Source organism: Falco naumanni, chromosome 1, assembly GCF_017639655.2.
Source record: "Falco naumanni isolate bFalNau1 chromosome 1, bFalNau1.pat, whole genome shotgun sequence".
Taxonomy (NCBI): Eukaryota; Metazoa; Chordata; class Aves; order Falconiformes; family Falconidae; genus Falco; species Falco naumanni.
In genome coordinates this window covers 8,036,236-8,057,114 of record NC_054054.1, presented here as the reverse complement: position 1 = coordinate 8,057,114, position 20,879 = coordinate 8,036,236, and the positions used below count along the sequence as shown (strand labels likewise).

The 20,879-nt window shown below is 35.6% G+C and overlaps 1 long non-coding RNA gene across 1 annotated transcript; it reads left to right on the top strand.

The window, feature by feature from the left end:
• Window positions 1-4,395: 4,395 nt before the first annotated feature.
• On the top strand, window positions 4,396-19,791 carry LOC121098569. Its single transcript, XR_005831297.1, has 2 exons — window positions 4,396-17,969; window positions 18,306-19,791. It is a non-coding gene; the product is annotated as an uncharacterized LOC121098569 (long non-coding RNA).
• The last annotated feature ends 1,088 nt before the right edge of the window (window positions 19,792-20,879 follow it).

Genomic DNA, 20,879 nt, shown 5'->3' with positions numbered 1-20,879 from the left:
TAAAAATGGAGAGGTAAAAGAAGAATTCAGTGCATTTGGATGAAACCAAATATAATTAAAAAACAATAGATAAATACATCAAACCTCTATTTACCTGCATTGTCATTTTAAGCTAGAAGAGGCTGATGCATTTAGTCAGAGTCATCATCAGTACTGCACAGCGTCATTAATCTCTTGCTTGTTTATGCATTAGTGTTCATTTTACTTTCCTTGCATGTACTTTGCTGCCACCTCCAGGATACTGTAGCTATAAAACTGGAAGTTTAAAACCCCTGTAATCAACTGAAAGTTTACTTTGCTCTGAGGTGCAACATTTCAAACTGTAAGCATGGCTTTAGTTTCATTTTTAAAAATAATCAGCAAAATATGTTTGCACACCATTCACAAGCATGGGTGTCATGATGGCTTACAGATGCAAAAGCTGCAAGCTGCTTGTTAGAAAAGTAAAACGGTGCTTTAAAATAATAGCCTATTTAGCATCATACTAAATTACAGAGGAAACCCTATAAAAAGATATTTATGGCACACATTCATTCCAAAGAAGTTTTTTGTTATTGTTATTCCACTAATTCCAGGGGAAAAAAAAAAAAAAAAGAAAAAAAAAAAGAAAGAGTAAAACACCGTTCTTAAATGGAAGTATTTTACAGGGTTGGGAGTTTTTATTTTCATTTTTTTTAAATGGTGTTAAGTCATTCCAGGCACACTGCTAGCCCCTTAGAAGCACGCAATAATCACAGTGAAAAAAAGGTTCAAAATCCTCTAGAATGAGAAGATAGTAATGGTATCTTTCTTCCTCCTTTATTAATCAGAGGATCAAGTTCAAGTGGATGGAATATCAGGTATCATTAAGGAATCCATTTTAACAAAACTGTAATGAGGTGTTACGTCTCAGAGTGCACAGCTGTACACAATGGACTATAGAAAATTTGTCCTAAAATTAAGACTAACGTTAGACTAGAGCAAAAATTTTTAAGATGCTATACAATTAGTAATATCTACTTAATATAAGCCACGCACAACAGTAAATTTTTTCCCTCATACATAAATATTTTCATCCCTCTCACCTTTTCTGTTACCTTCCTTTGGATAGTTCCTGACATTATACCAATGTATTAATTCTGTACCGTACTTCACTCTCTTAACTGCATACCATGCACATTCCCTTGGTCACAATTCCAAAGCTACACTCACACTGATAATACACTGCTACAAGTTCTTTACCTTTCTATCTGAACATAAAGCCATTTCCAAAACATACCACTTGCCTTTTCTACATTCACTTTCAATGGCCCCTTGTTTGCCTAACCACCTTTTGAGCCGTTCACACAATACTGTAGCCTTCATTAGCTAAATGAATTTGACCTGTGCCAAGCCAGTGTCCTAACTGGCTATGACATAATGCTTATTAAATTCTGATATGTCTCATTATCATCTTTTTAAAAGGAGTCAGAACTTGCTAAGACTAACAGTATGTTCTGATTATAGACATACTATATACTTTGGTTTGGTATTTCCAAAACCGTAAGATCTTGAAGTCATAATTTATAACAGTGAAGGAAAACTCACCAAGGAGACACTACCAGAATTAGTTTTTATTAAAAAATAAGATTTAGTGAAAACTAGGTCATACCCTACTAGGACTCTCATTTTTATTATGAATCTTCCTATATCAAAAGCATAGGATGTAGCCTAGTTCCATTGTCTAGAATCTACACTCCAGATTTTTCAGTCCCTGATTAATGGTAACAACAGGAAAACGAACGTATCGCATACCATGGCAGAAATGGTCTGTACCACTGGATTAGGCAATGCCACACTCTCTCTCTCTGTAGAAAAGACCAGCATAGGTACTATATATCACAGAAGCCACAAAACAAGTTTAGTGACATTTAAGCAAGGTCTTTAATCTGTTGGACTTTTGCAGAGTTTGTCTTGCTGGCAAGCATTGCTGTATAAATCCTGCTTTTCCCTGGCTTTTATAGACTGCAAGCTACAATGCAAACACACACAAACATCTTTCCATGTTCTAGTTGAAATGTTTTGCCAAAAATCACTCAAAATTATGTATACTGGGTAAGTTATTTGGCTCTATTTTTATTTTTATTCTTGCAGTTATTTAAATAAAGACAGGTTGGTAAAGATGAGGTGTGTGTTCACTGGGTTCTTCTAAAGTCGCTTGGCAATAATCTTGCCAGAAAAAGTGGAAAGCATAATAATGTGACTTTCATTGATTTCCTGCACTAAGATCATTACACTTGTCTCACGGCCATAAAAATGCATAGAATAGGTACTCACTGTGTTTACAATAATGCTGAACTATACTTACCTTTTGGAATTCAACAGGCTCAATTACTTTTCCTCTATTTTAGATGGAATTCACTTGATTTCCAATCTCAACAGAACCTGAAGTAGCTATTAATTTGTACACAGTAAATGTAATATTTCTTTATAGTTGAAGGGAGTAATTTGAGAGAAAAGACAAACATGTCAGTGGAATTTTTGTATGTAACCTCATAAAATGCAGCCTGAAATCCAGAAAAAAAGAGTCAATATGTCAATATTTCAGAACTACTAAAGAAATTATACCAAAATAAAAGCATTGCACTCAGAGTAAGGACTTAGCTGAATGGAATATTCATCCACATTAGTCTGGACTGGAACAGTCAACTACTCTGGGACTTTGGACTAAGATGATAATTTCCTGAAAATCCCTTTGACACAGACCCTCTTTTTGGCGTTACCCATCCTTAAGAACTAAAATATAACATAAATTTGTTCAAAAGAGAAATCTGTGGTAATTCACAGCATATCAGCACCTCATCAACACGGTGTATTCGTGGTTACTATTTGGACAAGGGTATAAGTATCTGCTAAAAGAAATTCAATCACTCAAGCAGTAATAAGGATATTTTTGATTGTTTTCCTCTTTTTTTTTGGTTTTCTTTTTTTTTGCTTTTTAAATGCTCTGTAAATCCTACAATATGCATTAAAAATGTCTGTAACCCAAGGAAAGCTAGAAATTAAAATGAAAATTGTAAATAAACTGAGAATTCCTGAGAAGAGGTAATTTTCTGTTACTGCCATCAACTTCTTTCTTATATAGAACAGAAATGAAAGGCTCATATAGCCTGTCTGAAATTAAGTTTTAAAACATGTTTCTAGAACACATTACTGTTACAGGTTTTTTCTCGCTATTGTTAACTTGGCATAGTTCTATGTAAACATAATCCCAGCTAGATGTTCATCACATACAGACTTCTGCTGTCAATATTCAGTATGGTTCTTCACCAGAAGCCATCAATATGACCTACACACTGTATTTTCTAACTGACAGGTCAAGCATCAGCTGCATGCTGTTTATTTGTTAGCTTCATTGATTTAAATGCTTTCTTATGCTTTCATTTGCACATCCAGGAGGGGGATGACATTAGCAGAGGCCTCACAACACAGATGCAATGAACTACTCAGAGAGAACACGCCATGAGATGAGTGTCCATAACTTGAAGAGCAAGAGAAAATTAAATACTGTAAGTATATCAAGCTGCTTTTGCCATCTTGATTAAAGGGTAACAAGCTTTCAGGCATACATGTCCCTAACAGAGTTTTTACACCCCACTTACCATGCAGAATCATCAATGACTTTTTTTTTTTTGCTAAGCACCATCTCAATTTTTAAATACAAAAAAAGCAAACTTCTTTTTATAGTTTACACTGCTTGTTGTGACAGCTGATATAGACAGGAGAAAGAGTTCAAGTCTGCAGTGTGGAGAATGAATCACAATTTCTGACACCTTTAAACCAGACAGAATTAAGCCTCTTCATCACATGAGGTTGAGTGGGAACAGTATTCATGCTAAAAGGAGGATTTAATGCTCCCATAGCCTTGCTTTATAAATAGACTTCATGAGATTACAACAACTACAAAAAACCCCAAGCAGGTGTAATTTATAATTTCACCCACCAGCAAAGGGGTTAGATTCTCTACATTCTTTCAACATAGGCAGAAAATTCATTACATCCAAGAACATGGGAAAAAAGCCTCATCAAGACAAGCCACAAAGGAAAAAATTAAATTAGAGATCACTGTGGGCATAGTGCAACTCCTATTTTGGGCTAAATCTTATTGAGATGAGAGTCTCAAGACAGTCCCATTTAAACTAATTTAGCATAAAATACCATTCAATATAATGGTGAAAATGCCTAGTCTCAACTGTCTCCTGCAATTTACTTTTAATCTATAACGTTCCCTACCTTCTGTACAATTTCATGGCAGAAAAATAATACTTATAAAGGCTACTTTATAAGTATTGGGTTTGGTTACAGACCATTAGTTGTAAAGACATTGAAGCACCCTAGCGCTTCTATTCAAATGTAAATATTTGGAAGTTCTAACATCTTACTATTCAAAGCAGAACAAGCTATTTGTTTACCACGTTTTCTTTATTCAGAACACTTTGAATTATATTTACAGTCAACACTATTTTTTCACGGAAACTTTTTTTTCCTTACTTCAATAATCATTGTCTTTCAAATGTCGCTATCACTATTGCTACTAAATACCATGGTATCTTTTTCAGAAATTATAACAACTGCCAGAAAAAGGTAAAATATTTCAATTACAAAAGCACATTGTAAATAATAAATCGGGCAGTTCATAAGTGCTGTGCCTCAGGAGGAGCAGAAAGCAGGATCTTTGAAGTAAGTATAATTATTTCCTTGCTACCTTTTATCTCAAGACCCTGATCAGTAATAGGTTAGTTACTCCAAATTCCCACCCCCTCCCCATGCCCACCCTCCCCAATATGAGTTAGATAGGCCGGCACAGCAAAGGCTAAAATATAGGTGCTGTCCATTCCCCATTTCTCCCAACTCACCTCATTCAAGCAGAAGCAACAGACAGAACAGACAGCAGGAAAAGGGCAGCAGAGAAAAATAATCATGCAGAAGACTGCACTGAAGATCACTTACCCACTTACTCCCAGGCATTCTGGCCCTTAGCAACCATGGAAGTCAATGCTGAATATTCCAGTAAGATTGTACTGTTTGAGTAAACAATTGTGTATAACCTTTACTTTAGCTGATAGAAAATGATGCAGTATTCCATTATCTACACTGACAAGTGATTTATTGGTATACTTTTTATTCCTCAAAACTGTTTTAGGTATTACACTTGCCACAACTGTACTGAATGTCTAACTCTCTGTGCAATTCTATGTCTGAACAGCAGTGCCAGAGAATCTTAATTGTTAAACATACATTAGAGTAGTCCATTTTTTTCCCCAATACCTGCTTCCTTAGGAATATGTTTACAGCTACTTTATTACAATGCTTGAAGGCTGACCTCAGTCCTGAAATTTGTTTTTCTTAGCAGATGTTTTACTTGTCTCATCCTCTCTCCAAGATTAGACACAATCAAATGAGACGGGAATACTTCTCTATCAATAATTTGTTTTGCTACCACGCACCTTAGCATATTTTACGCCAAAGCATTTCAGATGGCCTCTAGGTTGCTAGCTAGATGAGTACAAGTAACCAGCTTTAGAGATCCAAGATCATTCCAACCTATTGCCCACTCATTTTTGAAAGGACTAACGAGGCTGCATTTTACAAAAGTTATCAGCAATTCTCCCATAATATTCCAGAAAGTCTAAAGACTTGCACAGAAATAACTAGTGAAGGGGCAAATGTTTTAAATCTGCAATGTAAATATTAAATATGATTAATGCACTGCACAAGCTGCCCTGCCTAGAATCATTCTGTTCTCACAGATACTGCAGACATCTTTTCTACCTTAACTAAAATTAAATGATCTGATACGTAATAAAAAAGAAATTTATTACAAGGCAGAATTCAAGAACTGAACTGCTTTCATTAGAAGTTTCAAATATTAACAAGAGAAAAAAATTTGAAAATGCAAATTAATGTAAATTGTTTTCCCTCAAAAGCTATTTAGAATATATACAAAAGATCTAAGTATTTGTGCTTCATATTCACATCGAGGTAGTCACGAATGGAATATAAATGGCCTGAGCACCAGCCTCTCAGGAAATCAGCTACTACTGACTCTGAGTAGAAATATTAAAATTCAAAATTTACTGTTTTAACAGTACTTATAGACAATATCCTCAAGCTTCCAGTAGTAACCTGAAGTGCAAAGTTACCAAAGTCACTTCTGTAGTATTTAAGAACCTCCTTCTTTGGTACTACTTGCATGACTATTAGCACAGTTGCCTCTTCAGAAAAGACATGTCTAAGTAATGCTGCTCAATGCCAACTATTAAAAAGGGTAATCCTAAACATAATTGCTGGATTAATGCAGTGTCTCTTTCATTGCATTTAATATACATGTCCTGGTTTATGTTCAGATTTGCCTGTACCTGTTCGATCACAATACTTCTCACTCTGTAAGATCATTTGTAGGGACTTTATTCGACTTCCCTAACAGGCAGCATGCTCTCCTTTTGTCAACTCTGAGCTCAGGCTATTCTCAGTCTGGAAAAAACTCTCGTGTAGGTAAATGGTGCAGTGTCTGGAGAAAAAAAAAAAAAAAAAGAAGGAAAAAAAAAAAATGTCCACCAAAGCCCCATTACCATCACTGTTACCCCTTATGCCCCTGTCTTCTAAGTCTTTTCTGTTTCCTTCCCTCTTACTTCAGGGGAAAGTAACGAACATTTGACGACATCCTTTTGCAGTCCAGCCTCCTGTGCGCGAGCCATCAAAGTCAGGTTGCTCCCAGAAACGGGAACACACAGTAAACAATATCCTGCTTTCAGAGTCAAAACTCCCTCTTGAGCTCTAGGGCAGAGTATCTGCCCACTACCTCTTGCAGGTATCTCATTCAAAAAAGTATTAAAGCTGGAGATGTATGAGGGGGGAAACACTGGGGATTTTTAGAGAATGCCAGGTTACACCGAAAAGTTAAGTAACCTTATATTTAAATAAATAAAGCACAATTCCCTTTTCACTGCATTATATACCTTAAAAAAGGTAACGTCAGAAGAATTTTTAAAGGCAAATTTTGGTATTTTAGAATACTTCAGTTATTGAGGGATGCTGTTAAAGGAAACTGAAGTTTCATTTTACTTAAGTAAGCTTTCAAACATTTCTGAAAAGCAAATAAACCTATAAAGAAAAGTGAAGCTTTCAAATCTCCAGTCCACCAAAAATACCAAAACGTCATGCAACTCCGGGAAACAAGCTCTCCATAAACTAAAAATCCCATTTCTTGCTTGGCTTTGCTCAATGATTCCATATAAACTCCGTTTTTCTGCATTTCCAGAGTTAGCTAGTGTTCCAACTCCTGAGCATTACCTGACTGCACCTAGAGATCTCTATTTCTTCTTACAGACCCAGACTAAAACCTGTGGAACATTCCAACAGAGCTTCTGAACCAGCGTTCACCTTGGCCTGATAATCCACATGACTGCATCACGTGACTTTCGTGAAGACTGTTCTGTGTGAACAGGTTACTAAGTTCTTAAGCCCTATTCTCTGTCCACTCAGTTTAACCGAGGAGTTTTCCAAGTCTGTCCCTCTCTTTCTGGATCTGGGAATACGCATATCCACAAACATACCGCCTACAGAAAAACAACATGGCACAAGCTTCTCCTTTCTGTTATAACGAATCTGCTCTGCCTTAGAGAAGAACCAGCAAAGTACCTGAGTTCTTGTGAATTTTTCATTAAACAAGGTATGTAGCCTTTGTTTTTTGTGAACTCTTTCTAGAATCTAATTACAGCCAGCTTGTTCACATAGCCTTCAGAAAATTCAAGGTATAAGACAAGTCACATAATTTTCTTTAAAGATAAAACATGAGAAGGAATAATTAATTAACTAGAATAAATAGCTCAAAAAGTTTTGATTTCATGTTCTAAAATGTGCTATTATTTTTTAAACAAAATGTATATTCAGCGTGATTAATTTTCAAAGAAGGGGCATGATCTAAATTTGTTGATGGTACAGCGATAGTTACGTATGAACCAGCTTTCAGCCAGAAAATAGTTATAGGTGCATTTATACTTAAAAGCAATGCAGCAGATTACTTTTGGGCAATCATCCTCACAAGTTTCACAAAACTACCTCATACATTGTTTCAAACTTAGTGGGAAGCTCATGAGATCTCAACTTTTCTGTGTTCTAATCTAATAGAAGGCAAAGATATGAAATTCAGAGACAGCTTGATGATACCCAAGGTGCCCCTAAGGAAAAGCAAGTTGTTTTGTTGCTTAGGTCCACAGCAGCATGCCAAACAGTGTTTATGAACTTGGATACCCTTCTTAAAATTGCAGGTTTGCAGTTAATGAGCCATTGATACACACACTTCAGAGATGCATAAAATTAGGAATGAGGTAGCCTGCTGATCTAATAAACTTTTCATTAGAACTTTTTCAGGTATCGTTTTTACCAAAGTCATAACGAAACCAAGACCTAGGGAAGGCCCATTGATTTCAAGGAACAGTCCCACTCCGTTCCATAGTGACCCCCTGACTTTAGCAGGATAATTGATGCTACCAAAGTATGAATTCATACTCCGCACTCAACAACAGCCTGAGCAGGCATTGAGATAGAATCACTGTTTCACCCTCTGCAGCCAGGGTTACAGCACGTTCCCCAGGAACACAAGGGAATTGGCAATAAAGTTGCTCTTTATACAAAAGACAGGTGCAGTAAAACACTGACCTTGGATTACTAGATATTTGCAAGGATATTATGCTGGCATTTTTCATGAGCACTAAATTCAGTGAAATGGAATGGGGTTTATTAGAGTAATTGGCAATTATTAAATTAGCAGTGAAATGATGATAGTACCTGAGAGTCTTAACTTCAAGACCCTATCTAAGCAGCAATAGTTTAACTAGAATATAGTTTAGTGCACACTTGCAAGCAAAATATGTTTACTGATAATCAAGTAAGCCCAAAGCTTTATTTCCTTATCAAATATACTTGCAGGACTTCCTGGGAATTGACAACTTCAATGCTATTTCAAAGTGCTATAAATAGGTTGCACTACACCAGTTGAAAATAAAACCCGAGTGATACCCTGTAATAGCTGTCGATATTGATGGGATATTTATGCAAGAAAAAAATAATCAATGGACTTAAATGGCCACTCACTGTTGTGCCAGAAAAGCAAGATTCTCTCTCCCATACGCCTCCACTTTTTAAAGCAAGAAAGAGGACATTATGTAGAGGAGCACTAAGATGAAAATTAAGTCTTTTGGTGAATTAAAACTTAAAGACAACTAAGCACTGCTTCCAACAAATACCCTTTTTGATCTATTTCACCAGCACAGGCGAAACTGCTTGATGGAACAAACCTACCAAGCAACTACTGAGTTGGTCTACGAGTTTAAAATGTACCGTTTTATTTTCTCACTTGAGAATGACCAACACTGAATCAAATTCCTTGATTTTGAGTAATTATAAAAACATTTCATTCCTTTGTAAAAGAATCATCATTATTTATCATGACCCAATGAATACAGTAAATCACTAAGAACAATGTCATCTATTTTCTTCTGATATTTCTGGGAAATAAGCAAGAAATGTACATCCCTACTAAGGGAGATGTCTCATATCAAAGTACATGCAACAGCTCTGCACACCTGAAAACTCAGAAGAAGACAAATGAATTCTGAGAGGTTTGGAAGCCTAGGAAGTCTTGACTCTATTTTAGTACCTTCTGTGCTACTCAGGTTCAACTCATTTAAATAACTCAACAGCTTAAAGCTTAAACTTTTTAAGAAAGGACATGTAGTAAGAAAAGACGTATTAAAAGTAAAAGCCATATTCAGATGTAGCCACATTAAAAAAATAGAAAAATTGTAATGAGCCCTATGCTTAGGAGAGAGCATTGTGCAGTTAATGTAAGTAATGAACCTTTCATGTGAAATGATGTAGTGTCACAACTCATTTGCATCCCACTTAAAGTGTAATTAAGTTTCCCTGACAGCATGGCTTATGGCTGAAAGAACAGACCTGGCTGCTAAATTAATCCAGAATCCCTCTAGTTAATAACACTCTGAAAAGAAAACTTAACACACTTTCATTTAAAGTTCCTAAACTTACATTTAAAGTGGCACTATAAGGAATTTCAAAGAATGTTTTTAAAGACTCCAAGCCATACTCAACTGTATAGCTGACTTGAAGATAGGTGTATGCAATCCAAGATAAGGTTTGACTCAAATGATAGTATGCAACATAACGCAGCAACATGTCTAAACATGCTTCCATTTTTTGTTACCATTGGAAAACTGACATATGCATTGCAGGAACTCCATCACCAGGGGAATGTTCTCAACTGCAGAGAGAGGTAAAAGGTCACAGTGAAAAGGTGCTCCTAACTACAGGAAGACAGATGATCATCAGCTGGTTCTATACTTGTAATGATACCAATGTCTGCTTTTTTGACAGAACAATAACATCCAGCAATGCTCAGTAATTGGCAACAGTTGATTTGTTTTTAATTGAAAGAAGCCCTATTATTAACCATTCTTTTCAGCTACCTGTAAAATCCATGCTTTAAAAAGGAGTTACTGAAAACATTATAGGATTGTCTGTATAAAGCAATCATGCTTTTATTTTTTGAGGTAACATTTTGTTTTATGAATCAAGTTTATTCTTTACTGAGTTTCATCTTAAAGGTTCCATTTAGAGCAAAGAAAGGTGAAAGACTCCAGAATACATGAATCTTGTAAAATCCACAGGGATCTAAGAAAAGTTAACTCATTACCATGAGACGTAATTTATGGACTATCTAGAATAAACTGTTCATAAACACTGTCATTTTATTTACCATTATATTCCTGTATGTACATTACAACTAGTGAGGAACCTACACAGTCTCTCCATTATTCTGAAAATCTCATTAGAAAAAATTCCATTTCTGCTACTGGAAAGAATCCAATTTTAGCAGCTCCGCAAGATCATTCCCAAGAGTCACTCTGAAATACATTACACGAAAAATCTGCAAAGTCAGAATATGGATCCAAAAGGAACAGGTACACAGCAGCTATAATTAAACTGCAGCTGTTACAAAGAGCTTATTCCTTCCCTACAAGAGGATTAGTTATAACAGCTTTTGTGACTATCAAGTATGACTAACTCAAAACCAAAAATCATGTTTTGCAAAATGTTTTGATGTTCTGGAAAACAATTTTACTCTACAGCTGAAGAAAATGTAAGCTGGTAGCAGCTTTTTTTTATATAAATAAATGTTCCAACTAGTCACAAAAAACATGGTTTTACGGTTGGTAGTATCATAACGCAAATCAACCAAGTCTCTCTGAACTGGAGAGATTAAGCTATAGCTTTATAATATGAGTGCCATCACCACTTAGAAAACTGGTCAAAATTATTTCAAATGTTGTCTCTTAAGGGGATGGATTTGGAAAGCACAACAAAGAGAACTTTAAAGCACCAGTTATCCCTCCACAATATCATTTATAACAACCAATACAAAACCTAAGAAATACATTAAGTGTATTATAGATTATAAACTTGCTCATTTGCCTGAATGTGGCTTTCAGCATAAAACAACACAGTTTTAGAGACCCAGACCAGATGTTTGTTTTCAAGGGGTTTTAGCCATTACTTGACAGTAGGAACTGATGTATCTATATCCATAATAGTAAGGCAGTTGGTTCCCAGATCTCTCCAAGATTCCATTTTTGACTTAATGTTTGGAAATACACCAAATAGTAGCTAATGGAGAAAATAAGGAGCAGAAAAACAGTATGCAAGTAAATGTTACGCATTCCACTAATAATTTACACTTAAAAATTAAATTACCTTAGATGCAATAAAACTAGAATTCATAGTCTATGGCTTTCATATGGAGCCACTTGCAAGTCTAACATGTTACTCAAGTCCACATATGTATCTCATCACACACAACTGTGTCTTGGCCACACATTTCAGGGCAGCAAAATTCAATTTTGCTTTAAATGCAGTGAGGTTTTCAGTTGCTTTTTCAAGTAATTAACAAGAGTTTATTGCCATTAACTGAATTAGTATTGTATAATAGCAATTTTATTGTAATACTGTATAATATTAAGAATACAAATGCTATTATATCCCCACCAATTAGGTAGGTAGATAGCAAAACACTAAAGTTTTTAAAGTGGCAAATAAATATGCTTTTTTGGCAGCGACAGAGCAATTTCCAACTTTGCTGCAATAGTGAATAGGAAAAAATGCCCTAACCGAGGTAACCAGAGACCACCCAGGGTCCTTAAGGCCACCAGAACATTCCGAGGTACTACAGAAACACCAAGCCTGAAATGAAGGAAAAGCTTCCACAGTAGTTTTTTTCTCTGACAACATCCTGCTTCAGTTCTGAAATCAGGGCCGCTGGAGCCTACCATGAGCCCTGGAGCTTTGAAATCGATGTGTTACCACATGGAAGGAATATAGCTGAATATATTCTCTGCAACTTGTTTGCATATAGCTGCTACATTTCATCTAGAACATTCATTCTCTGTAATTGTATGCAAATTAGCAACTTACATAGGATGCTCCATATTCTCATTAGCTGAAAAGTCTCATTGCAGATGACAGTCCAGATGACATCCCATTCTGGATTTAATCCAAAACCCTTTAAAGTCAAAGGGAAAAGACGTATTTCCAGACTTCGGTGGCCTCAGAGCCCAATCTTGCTTTACAGGCAAAAAAAAAAAAAAAAGTGTTCATACTCACAAATCAGGCTTCTGACCCAGTTCAATCTCTTCTTCAAGTATTGGATAATATACTCATATATTCTTCCAATTATATATCCATGGATAACATGGAATTCATTATTCTCAGGTGGCAAATACTTTCAACAAATAAATGATGCACCATACCAACTGCTCCAGCTTATATCCACTTTTTAGAGCAGACCAATCCCTTTGCAGGGCATTTAAAATGAAGTCACTGAAATGTCAACCTCATTGGTGATGTGATATTGGCAAAGTACTTTGAACTAAAGCATTTTCAAATACTCAAAAATATTTTTTTTATCTGCATTGATCAGACAAGGATCTCCAAGTTTCTCTACTATTTCATGATTATTCAACTGATTCTCCAACAAAAGTTTCAACATATAAACTTAAAAAATGCAGAAGATAACGTTCAATAATTCTTTTCCATAGGAAATCACTGCAAGCTTTAAAATGCGCATTGAAATATAGACAGATTTTGATTACTTCGCGGTTTTTAATAGTATTCTTTCTTTAAACTACCATACTAATAGTATCCTTAGAGATATGTAAGATTTTAGTTAAAGAGATCGAACTCCACCAAATTAAATGAGTAGTTATTTCTGCTGGATACAACAGATTGTTCGGAACATCTTCCAGATTAGGGCCATTCCTATATGCCTCCTCCTCCTCTCGCATTTGTGATTGCACATGCAGGAACTTTTCTCATGCTTTGTATTAAAAAAGTTGTGGCAACTTCAGTAATTCCTTAACTGAGAGAATTATCATTAAAGTAATTTTTAGCTGTCTTAATACAACTGGGCAATGGAAAATGAAACAGCAGTTCGGACTACACCTCCAGCTCAGTCACCATAGGCTGAAAAGTTTAGAACACAATAAGAATCACCTTTTGACAGAAACAGATTTACAAGCGCTATTAAATGGAGTACCATACAAGTTACAGTGAAATTAACTTCTAAACAGTTCTGTTACTTGTATGTACCAGTAGCAAGTACCTCATAAAGTCTACATATACAGTGGAGAGTGTAAAGAGTGCAAAGAGTGCGGGCCTTCTATCAAAGTGCTCAGTGGTGCCATCAGTTTTTCCATTTTTAATTTAAATTCGAAATTTTCTATTGGAAAACAATTTTTCAATTCAGCACTGATGTAAGGTTATAACTTAGTTTATATGTATTAATCTTATAAACCAGTGTATACCGACATTTTGGATTAAGACAGCAACGTCCAAACCACTACCACAGTGAAAAAGAACTGCTTCTCAGTGTTAAATTCACTCTTACTGTGGACAGAACCAATAAAGGCACAACCTTTTCCCTCTACAGCTTTTTCAAAGATTCATTAAAATAAAAGGAAAATCATGAAGTTGTCCAACCATGCTAACTACAGACAAATATAAAAAATTAAGATAAATCAGAAAAATTACTCTTTTTCTTTAGCCTTGGTTACTGTGTGATTAGGTATTACCATACCTGCAACGTCATAGGTGCTACCTATTAGGACAGAAAGTAATGGATGACAGAGGATATTTATGTGCATTTAAGAATAGCAGGCTCCAATTTTATTTACGTTGTATGCTTGCACAGACACAAGATACTGCAGATATGCATGAGTATCTCCACATAATCTATGGTTGAGGGATATTGAAAAAAGCTTTAGATGAATTCAAACACCAAATTGGAAAAGATAAAGACCATCTAAAGAAGTCCAGAAGTATACTTCTCCCCTCTCACAGATTTTTGTCCCCACTTGCTTCACTGTACATTCTGCAGAGAGTAGGTTCTTGGACAAAGCAAGTTTACTTCGTTTATTATCAGAAACTTTACTTCTGAGGACTGTTCTTCTGCCACAATACCGTATTTGACTATCAGTTGTGGCTGCATATCTTGTATTCCTAAATTGTGACAATTTAAAAAACAAACAAACAAAACAAAACAAAAAAAAAAAACCACCAAAAAAAAACCCACCAAAAAACAGGCCCTTCCATTTCCAAGAAAAACAAAATATCAAAGTCAGCCTAACCAGTGTTTTCAGAAAAATTCTGGTTTGGTCCTGACAAGATGACTGGATATACTACAGCATCAACTCCAATCCCCACTGGTAATTTAGTCCATCATGGAGGGAACTCTTGCTTATCTTCCAAATCAGAACAGAATGGCTAAGTAAGCCTCAGACAAGCCTGAGATGACAAAATGGTAACTAATTCACCTGCCCAAGTGAAGACAAGACTTTTTGTTAGATTGCAAAAGACAGCATCAGGTTAGTAACTCACCTTCAGATAGCCACCACGCCAAATCCTTACCTCAATACAAATACACTACCTCTGCTGTTAACAGCAGTGGTATTTAAAAAAAAAACCTCAAACAAAAACAAAACAAAAAAAAAATCCACAAAAAAACAAAAACAACCAACCAAACCCACGAAAGGAGCAACTGCTGCTTAAGTACAAGAAACATTTTGATCACACAGGGTGAAATCCTATGAGTTTTGTCATTTAATTCAAGAGGAGGTAGATTACAACCTTAAAAGTATAATGAAAGACTGTGATAAACTTAAGTTTCTGCAGGTTTGATGACACACTAACCATTCTCACAACTTCTGCCTGAAATTAATACTCTTCATTAAAGTATACAAACATTCTAAAAGCTTCCTGCCAAAGTTTTCACACATTACAGAAATCCTATTATTCTAAAAACACTAACTTAAGCATGCAGTTAACTGAAAGGGTGAGCTATTGAAAAAACGCGTTTGTCTTCTAAACGATATGTTAAAGTGAAGCTGGACTTTTTGATAATTAATAGGGAAAAAACAGCTTTAGTCTTCATAGAGTGTCCATAAATCTTAAGTATAAACTTGAATATAAAGAGATGTTCACAGAACAGTTTTTTGATTAACTGGATAACCTGAGCCAACTTACAAGGGATACAAAGGTATCTTGTCATTACTCAAAGTGCATTATTTCACCAATTTATTTTAGGACATTAAAATAAATGAAGTAAAATATACAGGTTTTAGTAACCAAAAGGAAAAAAAAAATAAAGAAGATGGTAAAAAGAGCAATGATTGTCCATTTACAAACCTCTGTGTAAATGAAAAACTGGGAAAAACATTAGAAGATATTAGAGAAATTGATTTTACCATGATGGTTCTCATCTATTTTTACATCATTAAAAAAAAATACTTGTATTTAACCTTAAAGATAATACACTTTAAATGGAAACCTATTAAGCAAAATAGTTTGCAAGCTGTTAATTTATTATTAAAAATCAGAAATATTTTACATACTCGTGGATCTTATGCTATATTGATCTTGAACAAAGTTACTCTTAAAAAAAGCTTGAACAACTCCTTTTCCACTTGAAACAGAGAACCATGCATAAGTAAGCGTTTCTTAAGACTCAGTCTTCTTTTGTCTACTGTTATTATATACAAAAGTAATTCAGAAAAAATATTTCTATATCCTAGCCTTAGAAAAATCCTCAAGTCTTATTAGGCACCTAAATTGACTAACCAAATCTGTTTTAAAAGTGACCTACCAAGGAAAATATTTTAGACCTAATTCTCTTATTCTGGAAATACTTTTTAATGTGAAAAACTACGTGTGGGTAGAATGGTTAACATACAAATATGAAATCATGTACTTTTATTTCTCCACCATTAACAGTAGCATACTAGAGTATCCTTTCAACCCATGTGTATACACCTGTCTATTCACAACTCATTGTTGTGGTATTTTAGTGTCTGGATGAAAACCTATAACCATCAACTTTTTAATTACTGACTGAGAAGCTAGAACAGCTGTTACTAAGAACCACTCTCATCGCTATGGCTAGCAAGGAGAAAGGACAAGGACTCAGTTTCCTCCTGTGAATTTACAGCAAGGCGCAATCCAATACCAATACTGACACAAGATTTACAGAGAAATTCTGTACTTCCAGAAATAACTATGAAGTCAGTGACATTGTAGCCAATTAGCTGTGTCAAATTTATTCATAATTGAATTATTGTCCCCTATTAATGGAGGATTTTGTCAGTATTTGGGGAAATTTACAATCTGTTGTCCCGAACAGAACTCTTCACATAGATCTCAATCGTTCCTAAGCACTGAACACCCTCAGAACTCTTTAAGAATTCCTTAATCATTGTTTTCCCCATGTAAATAATGGGGGTTTTTCCACATATATAGTGGGAAGCAGGGAGCATTGTCTGCAGAAAAATTTAATTCAGTAAAAGTTCAAGAATGCAATCTGGTTTTATTGTGTAAATTAAAGGGAAATGCAGTTCCTAATTAATGAGGCTATGAAGACAAGAAAACAATGTGAATTGTGTCTTTCCAAAAATCTGATCATTCTGAAGTTATTTTCCCTGAAAATTCTCTGATCAAACTGATAAGATGACAAAGAAGAAACCTTTTAACTCTTAGAAAATTAAATAAAAATAATAATGACAAGAGAGGAAACAAGAAAGAATTTCTTTCAGATGGCATTTCTTTGTCCTTGCAAAAAGCTGATCTTCTTGATTTTATCCAGAGAGGATTCCTCCATATTCAGTCAAACAAAACCACCTAAACCCTGAGTTTCAATTATAATGTTACAACAAGCTCAGTCACCATTCATTAAATACTGAATTTAACTTCACATTTACCCTCTTCTTCAGTCAGCAGTTTGACTGATCTATCCTGACTTTCCGTCAATAACAAAAACCACAGGCATATGCAGCCACATAAAAGACAGTGGTCTTTCACCCTCATGCAAATGACTGCAATAGTTACCAGTTCAAATTAAAATGGTATCTGAATTTAAATTATGCACAGACACACAGAGCATTAATCAAAACTTCATCATCTAACTTTTTTTGCTCCACTAGAAGTTAATTACTCAACAGGGAAACACATTTAAGGACCAGATGTTTATATTCATTTTATTAATTGTTCATCATACCTTATATAACTGGTAAAGAACTCTATAAACAAATTTTAAGTCAATTGAAGTTTCAGCAGTCAACAACCTCACAATCAGTGCAATGGCTATTACAGAAACTAAGCTATAACTTCACTTACTCAAAACTGAAGTGAATGATAGTTTACATAAATTCTTATCTACAAAACTAGTAAAAGCATTTTAATCCCATAGGTTTTGCAATGTTTCTATCTTTTGGCAGCTATATGAACTTTTTTTTCTTGTTTTCCAAAAGTGAAACTTACATGGTTGCACTGTATCTGTCCTGTTATAATTCCTTTTGAATACACGGAGCAACCTCATCTAAAATGGGGGGGTGCGGCGAATGAAGAGACGGGACGCAGCTTGATGCAAGCACATGTCAATTTATTGTACAGAAGCACGAGGTTTTTATACTCTTTCAGAAGCTGCGCGTTTTAAACAGATTGGTTCTTGAAGCTAAGCCTTGCATACTAGGCAATCCCTGATTGGTGGTTAACTGCCATCAATTAACAACAAGGTGTTATCTTTCCTTGGCGCCATCCGTCTCCCACTCCCCTGTGCTCTGCAAACATGCCTCATCAAGTTAATTGTTGTCTAGACAAGCTCGAGCAAATTCCCCTCAGCTAACTGATTGCCGCGCATGGTCCTAGTTTGCAGACCGCTCCTGCAGGGGGGGGAGAATGCGTTAACAATAAACAAGGTTTTACAACTTCTGTAGTGAAAAAGACCGTGAATAGGTAGGAGGTTCAAGTCACTGCTCCCTATGAAGTAAACAGAGGTACTATTTTCAGTCATTTGCATTCTGTTCAAGAAGCAGTTGCTAGCGAATCAGCTGATGCATGTACCCATCAGCCCCAACAGTGTGTGCATAGCTCCAGGAATAAACTATCTTGTGCTTAGGATAGGCATCAGAGGACAGAAAGGCAAGGGAGCACAGAAAAAACCGTCAGAAACTACACTCTGGGAAATTGTAAGAGTATGTTCTAATTATGTGATGAAGGATACTTGGTTCATCATAAAGATCAGTGTATATAACTTGCACGTTTGTGGAGTTTTTTAATAACTGCCAAAGGCTCTGATCCTGTCAGAAAGGAAGCATATGCAATTCCTAGAATACTAGATCGGACTTCTTGGATAAGCTTGCAGATGCTGCTCAGCAAATCTCAGCATTAGGCCCAAATTTGATTCAGAGTACAGATGCTTACATATTTTTAATCAAATCACTATGCAAATCGTTATAGCAAGGCAACTCCAGCAGAGATTTTGGGGTACAACAGAGCTGATTTAACAAAGCTGAAATGGACATTTGAAGTCTCAACCTCATCATCCACCATGGATTCCCTCCCATGTCCCACGTGAACTTTGGTATGAATTTTCTGGTCTCAGTTTTCATATTTACTTGCACTCAAGACTCTCCGATTCCAAACAGGCATTCTGCGCTCTATGGTACTACTCACTGCAACTTATGGCCTGACATATCTAATCATAAATATTAACATTCCAGAGTGCGTTAACAGGTGGCATCAGTTGATTTCTCAGCATAGCTCTTCCGGTGTGCAATGTCTTCTAACACCCAGCCTTTCAGACCCATACATCACTTCAGATTCTGCCAACTTTTACCCATTAGATATAAAAATAACCTTCAATACCAGAGCTAATGGAACTTTAACAAATGTGAAAACCTTCAGACTATCTTCTGCTTCAAAAAAAACTCTTAAGATGTCAAATGCAAGCTCACAGACCTTACTGAAACCTGATGACATGCATGCAAAGAGTTAACCTTTCCACCAAAAAAAAGCCTCAAGATACTGCTGTTGTCTCCATTTGTGAGAAGCAGATGACTGATGCTCTGCTCAGAGTCTGACAGCAATTACAAGCTCCTTAACTTTCACTCTTCTAACAAGACCTCAGATTCTTAAGTGATTTCTAATGCAGATAGAAGGGCTCAGGGAACATGGAACACAAATCCAATGGAAACTAGGCTTCAAAAAACAGCTTGTAATTAGTATGTTCTAATTAGATGCTGAAAGACAACACACAACCATCCACAATTAATTCTATTCGTGATACGGCTTAGGGAACATCACAACTAAGTTAGACCACAAGTGCCAAAAAATGTGAAAGCAATGCTAGGTGGCTCCCATTACGTGGCCTACTGAAGAACAACAAACTCATCTTGTATAATAACTGGAATTCATTTTAAACAATCCAGTCCTTATGACCATAATCAGTTACATCACAGATGCTGAAAAAACTAGACAATTAGTAGTTCTAATAAACTAGCCATTAACTTGTACCTATAAATGCTTGAGTTTAAGAGGAATATATTTAATAGTTTAAAAGAATCATTATCATTGTCAATTAGCACCATCTTCTTTTAATTAAATCATCTTTTCATTAGTGGAGAAAAAATAATACAGGAGATGTTTCACAAAGTTTAAACAGAGCAGACAATTTGACTAAAATCTGATTTTTAAGGGCTGTAATGGCTATAGTGCTGTTTTGAGCTGTAAACGTTGCACAAGCTGAACAGAGAAAGGAGAGCAGCTGCACAGATCTCTGGACAAAGTTGTACTTTAAGAATCTCATTCTGGTCTTGCTAATTAGGAAAAAAGTAGATTTCAGCAGAAAGAAACATACATTGTTGAAAACTATAGAAAGCTTTCAGAATTCAGAATATATTTAAGAATCATGAAAGGGGAAGGTGTTAATAACCAAAGAGGGGAATTCATTATAACACATTACAGTGAACACAGTCAATGCCTGTGATGTAATTCGTGTACTATTTCTCATTTTAAACAGATATATTACATACCTTATAAGCAATGCTATCATGATTATAAGCACTTCAGACACTGTAGACTCAGGAGGATCAAAATAAAGACTTGGCACTGTGATGCTAACACATGCAGAATGTGATTACTTTTCCCTATATCATTTTCTAAACCTGCTAATTAATCTGGAGAGCCTCACCCAAAGCATCAGATCCACAGATTAACTGAGATGGAAAGCAGTCAATTTAATTCTCTATTAAAACTACCTAACCAGGTGCAGAAATAAAAAAAAATAAATTTCCACTACTCATTAGCTCATATATTCTTTTCCAGTCCTGAATGCTAAATCTCAATAAGTTTTGACACCTCAGAGATGCAACATGTGGAAATGAACTCATGTCTGAAGGAACTTCCAGTATATAAACTGCAGTAGTTAGCCCTTTTTCCTGACCCAATGTCAGTGTCTATGT